Consider the following 7,138-nt stretch of genomic DNA (forward strand, 5'->3'; position numbering starts at 1 on the left):
GGAACCGCGATCACCGATTGGCTCCAGGAGCTCTGCTTCCGTTCCGAGCCGTTGAGCACTGAGCACACTGCCCAACAAACTACGTGATGGCGGAACTCGTGATAACGACGCAAAAGAGTTAAAAAAAATACACCTAAAATGTTATTAGCAGTAATTTAGATGGAAACTGATTTTAGCGACTGTTTGTGATTCTTTAACTAAAAATAAAGAAATAAAAAAGAAAAGTTTCCAGGTTTAACAAATTTATTGTTCTTGCTGTTAATCCAAAAGAAGGCAAAAAAAACCCAGTTGTGACTCTTTCCAATTTTGCACAAACTAGGAAAAAAAATGCCTTCTTTACCCCAGAATGACCTCAGATCTCTGCTTGGGTCAATTATATCCCTGATGGTGTTTATACATTGCTGTGAGTATGATGCCGCTCTACATCTCCTCCACGCAGTCACACCACTCCTCTTCCTCCTCTTCCTCCTCTCCCCCCTTTTCCTCCGTTTCCTCCTCTTCCTCTTTTATCGTCTCCAGCGGCTTCTTGCTCCATTTTTCTATCTTTTTTAAGTCTGTGGGTCTCAAAGCCGCCTTCATAGATAAAACGAGAGGGGAGAGCCTGATCCCCGGCCATTTATACAGCAGCAGCTTTTGGGTGCGACGTGCTGCGCCCTTGACCGAGGGAATGGGGTGCTGTGACAGCCCCGTCATGTCCCTCCAGAGCTGCTCCAGGTTCACGTCCTTATTCAGTTTATAGAGGTCCCGAAGGTCCATGAACTCCAGGAGGTCACCGATCAGCGTGATGATCTCGCCGAGCGTCTCCAAGTGAAGCAGCAGCGTAACGGATTGGGCCACCAGGTCCCTGGCGACCTCCGCGTGCCGCTCCACCATGGTTTTGAGGATGGTCTTCAGCTCCATGTTCTGCCCGTGTACGAGGCTCTGCATGTCCCTGCAGCCCACGACCGGCAAACAGTGATAGAGAGCGAACCGGGCCGACGAGGCGATTTCAATGTCTTTATGGGGAAGCTTCACGAGCAGAGATGGTAGGCAGCTCCGGAAATGATTGGCGGCTGACCCCGTGACGACCTTTTTACATTTTTGGCCCAGCTCCCCGAGCAGCAGCATCGCATTCATCTGCACCCCTCCATTGGTGTTATTGAGGAGCTTTTGGCTGCACAGCGCCATTTCCACAAACTGCTTCCCGATCTCCTTCCTCGTCAGAAGTCTCACGATCTTAGCTGCGGCCTTCAGTGATTCCTCCATGACTTTGGGCTCTCGTTGCTCCTCTCTTAAAGCAGCCAGTAGCGTTCCCAGGATGGAGTCCTTGTACTTCTTGATCAGTTTGTTGGCTCCATTTGCTGCGTTTCCTAGAGCCTGGATGGAGAGGCAGCGGATGGCGGAATCGCAGCTGGCCGAGTTCCTGATCAGCGATTTAAGGACGGATTTGGCTATTTTTTTGTCCATAACTCCTGGGTGATAGAGGAGCTCTACAAAGAAGGCGGTCACGGTGATGAGATGTGCCGGGCGAGATGTCTCCAGCACCGGCAGCAGTCCGCTAACAACTTCTCCGATAGATTCTCTTCCACACGTCACTAAGAATCTTGCGAGAGAAAACAGTCCTTCGGGGTGAGTCTCCTCAAACTCGCACAGCAGCTCCAACCCCTCCATGATGTCGGCGTCGTCACAGATGTTCTGTCTCACCAGTACGTCCTTCAGCGTCTCCACCGCCAATCCGCGTGGATGAAATGCTTGGCGGCCGGTTGTGTCTCTTGCTCGGGTGCGGATAATCTCGGTAATCAGCGCACACAGAAGCTTTGGGAACAGGTTGTTGATGACGGATCCGTCTTCCACAGCATTTACTATTTCATAAACCGCTGATACGGCTCCGACAGACCTGATATCCCGCTGGCTGCGGAGCACGGTGGAGACGTCACGACGTTCCTCCTCTTCCTCCTTCTTCATGCGCTCGAGGAGCATCCGCAGAACTCTTTCAGCTGTTGCAGAGTTCTTTGCGAGGGACGCCCATAACCCGCGTGTAAACTGCTTACATGACAGCAGGGTTGCCAGTAGCTCTGCGGTGATGTTGTCAGGGTGTTGGATGAACAGGGAGGACACAATCAGACATAGAGAGCGCAGGTCCTCCTCCTGATGAGCGCCGCAGAGCGCTGAGCACGGAAAATCCATTATTAGTGGCAGTAAATAGCAATCGCTCTACAAACTGGAGAACCAGAAGGTAGAAGTCGCATTCACCAAGTAGTGTCTGCAACTGACTCTCTGCCTGGCTGCTCGCCGTTATAAAGCAGTGCATTATGACATCACTGCCTTTGTGACATCACTGCCTTTGTGACATCACTGCTCGGGAGGAGGCAGCCCGTGATGACATCACTGCTGTCAACACTGCCTATCCCTCAGGTGAGCCGAGCATCCTGGATGAAGTGAGTGTGATATCCATTATATGATGTCATACAGATAAATCTCCAAATACTAACGACATTTAAATGCAGCCACTTTTACTCTTCAACTCTCATCACTCTCATCCATACTACAGACACGGAGACTAAATGACCATCTCGGCAGAAAAATAATATAAAAAAGTAAATCTAATTTTTATATTACAATCTGTGTTATTATTATTTATATATCGCCGTCATACTCCGCAGCGCTGTACAATGTGTGTTATTATTATTTATATATCGCCGTCATACTCCGCAGCGCTGTACAATGTGTTATTATTATTTATATATTGCCGTCATACTCTGCAGCGCTGTACAATCTGTGTTATTAATATTTATATATCGCCGTCATACTCCGCAGCGCTGTACAATGTGTGTTATTATTATTTATATATCGCCGTCATACTCCGCAGCGCTGTACAATGTGTGTTATTATTTATATATCGCTGTCATACTCTGCAGCGCTGTACAATGTGTGTTATTATTATTTATATATCGCCGTCATACTCCGCAGCGCTGTACAATGTGTGTTATTATTATTTATATATCGCTGTCATACTCCGCAGCGCTGTACAATGTGTGTTATTATTATTTATATATCGCTGTCATACTCCGCAGCGCTGTACAATGTGTTATTATTATTTATATATCGCCGTCATACTCCGCAGCGCTGTACAATGTGTTATTATTATTATTTATATATCGCCGTCATACTCCGCAGCGCTGTACAATGTGTGTTATTATTATTTATATATCGCCGTCATACTCTGCAGCGCTGTACAATGTGTGTTATTATTATTATTTATATATCGCTGTCATACTCCGCAGCGCTGTACAATGTGTGTTATTATTATTATTTATATATCGCTGTCATACTCCACAGCGCTTTACAATGTGTTATTACTATTTATATATCGCCGTCATACTCCGCAGCGCTGTACAATGTGTGTTATTATTATTTATATATCGCCGTCATACTCCGCAGCGCTGTACAATGTGTTATTATTATTTATATCTCGCCGTCATACTCCGCAGCGCTGTACAATGTGTGTTATTATTATTTATATATCGCCGTCATACTCCGCAGCGCTGTACAATGTGTGTTATTATTTTTTATATATATCGCCGTCATACTCCGCAGCGCTGTACAATGTGTTATTATTATTTATATATCGCTGTCATACTCCGCAGCGCTGTACAATGTGTGTTATTATTTATATATCGCCGTCATACTCCGCAGCGCTGTACAATGTGTTATTATTATTTATATATCGCCGTCATACTCCGCAGCGCTGTACAATGTGTGTTATTATTATTTATATATCGCCGTCATACTCCGCAGCGCTGTACAATGTGTGTTATTATTATTTATATATCGCCGTCATACTCCGCAGCGCTGTACAATGTGTTATTATTATTATTTATATATCGCCGTCATACTCCGCAGTGTTGTACAATGTGTGTTATTATTATTTATATATCGCCGTCATACTCCGCAGCGCTGTACAATGTGTGTTATTATTATTATTTATATATCGCCGTCATACTCCGCGGCGCTGTACAATGTGTGTTATTATTATTATTTATATATCGCCGTCATACTCCGCAGCGCTGTACAATGTGTGTCATTATTATTTATATATCGCCGTCATACTCCGCAGCGCTGTACAATGTGTTATTATTATTTATATATCGCCGTCATACTCCGCAGCGCTGTACAATGTGTTATTATTATTATTTATATATCGCCGTCATACTCCACAGCGCTTTACAATGTGTTATTATTATTATTTATATATCGCCGTCATACTCCGCAGCGCTGTACAATGTGTGTTATTATTATTTATATATCGCCGTCATACTCCGCAGCGCTGTACAATGTGTTATTATTTTTTATATATATCGCCGTCATACTCCGCAGCGCTGTACAATGTGTTATTATTATTTATATATCGCCGTCATACTCCGCAGCGCTGTACAATGTGTGTTATTATTTATATATCGCCGTCATACTCCGCAGCGCTGTACAATGTGTGTTATTATTATTTATATATCGCCGTCATACTCCGCAGCGCTGTACGTGTGTTATTATTTATATATCGCCATCATACTCCGCGGCGCTGTACAATGTGTTATTATTATTTATATATCACCGTCATACTCCGCAGCGCTGTACAATGTGTGTTATTATTATTTATATATCGCCGTCATACTCCACAGCGCTGTACAATGTGTGTTATTATTATTTATATATCGCTGTCATACTCCGCAGCGCTGTACAATGTGTGTTATTATTATTATTTATATATCGCCGTCATACTCCGCAGCGCTGTACAATGTGTGTTATTATTTATATATCGCCGTCATACTCCGCAGCGCTGTACAATGTGTGTTATTATTATTATTTATATATCGCCGTCATACTCCGCAGCGCTGTACAATGTGTTATTATTATTATTTATATATCGCCGTCATACTCCGCAGCGCTGTACAATGTGTGTTATTATTATTTATATATCGCCGTCATACTCCACAGCGCTGTACAATGTGTGTTATTATTATTTATATTGCTGTCATACTCCGCAGCGCTGTACAATGTGTGTTATTATTTATATATCGCCGTCATACTCCACAGCGCTGTACAATGTGTGTTATTATTATTTATATATCGCTGTCATACTCCGCAGCGCTGTACAATGTGTGTTATTATTATTATTTATATCGCCGTCATACTCCGCAGCGCTGTACAATGTGTTATTATTTATATATATATCGCCGTCATACTCCGCAGCGCTGTACAATGTGTGTTATTATTATTATTTATATATCGCTATCACGCTGCTCCCATCACTATGCAGCCATCAGACTGCTGGAAATCGAATCTAAACGGCCGCTGGGTGCTGATGCCGCCGGCCGGCGCTACTTTAATACTTTTTTATAAAAAAATTTAATATGCCGGATCGGCTTGCCATATTAAGTTACGAAAAAAAATAAAAAATGCAGCGCAGGCCGGCGGCATCAGCACCCAGCGGCCGTTTAGATTAGATTTTGGGCGGCCTGGGGGGCAATTGTCCCCCTGCCCAGCCCGCCCCTGGCACCGGAGGAGGCTTCCAATCCCTTGCGCAGCCGCTCAGCGTCTGTTTTCAATGTTAGTTTACCAGCCACCCGGCCCATGGATCTGCCGGCCCACCAGGAAATTTCCCTGTATCCCGGTGGGCCAGTCCGGCCCAGGCTCCGTATGCTAGATTTACCCTGAATAACTGGTCGTTGACAAAGAGCCCTTTGTGTTATTTGGAGTCTATATATGACAGAGAACATGGCGTAGTTTTTTATAGTATTTATTTGCCGTTTTTCACATAATACATTAGAAAATGGTTACGCTGAATGGTACATTGTCTCTGTTTCTATATAGAACGTTCCGGGGAGGATCAGGGAAGGGAGTTACATCAACAGGGAACGTATTTAGTTTTTCTTCTGAACATTAGAATAACGTCCAGCAGCGCAGGACCGGATCTGGTGGGACTGGTGGTGGAGTTGGATCTTCAGGAAAGTCACCTCTATGTTCCTTCTACGTACGCCGCGAGCTCTTACGGCTTCCGGGACTCTCGCTGTTGGGATAAGTCACCGTCTCTTGGATGTCCCTCACGGGCGGGCGTTTTAGACAGCTCTATGCTTGGACATTTTCGGGTGAATAGAGTTGATGTATAGACACAGATGCGGGTCCTCGAGTCTTATGTCACAGACTTAACTCGCCGTTATCTACACCCTATAGCTGTCATTGCGTTATCACCACCTCTTGGATGAAATCTCTTTCTTCAAATACAACATAGAACGTGACTGCAGATAATAGGCATCTGACCCGATATCCGGATTTATCCCTGCTTGGACCTCCAAACCCCAGCATCCCACCACTCACCCAATTCTGTTCATATTACTTGGCGTCTCATCCCTGGTATTTCACGCCGTCATTCTTTAATACGCCTAAAGCTACGTTAAATAGTGGAATTAAATATATACACGTATATACATATGTACAGCGCCGGTCTGAAGATCAGCTAGACGTGAGCGTCCGTCGGTTCTCCCCCGGAAGCCACAGCCGGATGGGGCAAAACGTTATCCTTTCTTGGACTCCAGGAACCTGAGATGGACTCGAGACGTCTGCACCGGTCAATAGATCAAGTACTGGTAGCTTTGGGTTTGGATCCGCGTGAGATTCTTTTGGAGAAGGACTAGACACATTGCTAATGAGCGGCTGGGTAATTGAAAATAATCTTATACATTAGCTCTTTAAATACAGCAGGAACCCCCCCACACACACATACACACACACACATACATACATACATACACACATACACATACATTCATACACACATACACACACACACACATACATTCATACATACATACACACATACACATACATTCATACACACATACACATACACATACATTCATACACACACACATACATTCATACACACACACATACACATACACTCATACACACATACACATACATTCATACACACATACACATACATTCATATACACATACACATACATTCATACACACATACACATACATTCATACACACACACACACACACACACATTCATACATCCATACACAAATACACATACATTCATACACACATACACATACATTCATACACACACACACACATACACATACATTCATA

At 44.0% G+C, this 7,138-nt stretch overlaps 1 protein-coding gene across 1 annotated transcript in view; it reads left to right on the forward strand.

The window, feature by feature from the left end:
* Positions 1-7,138, forward strand: part of TPGS2 (tubulin polyglutamylase complex subunit 2) — a 320,830-nt gene that overhangs the window by 105,865 nt on the left and 207,827 nt on the right. The gene's annotated exons all lie outside the window — the stretch shown is intronic.

The sequence above is a fragment of the Spea bombifrons genome, chromosome 1 (assembly GCF_027358695.1).
Source record: "Spea bombifrons isolate aSpeBom1 chromosome 1, aSpeBom1.2.pri, whole genome shotgun sequence".
Lineage (NCBI taxonomy): Eukaryota > Metazoa > Chordata > Amphibia > Anura > Pelobatidae > Spea > Spea bombifrons.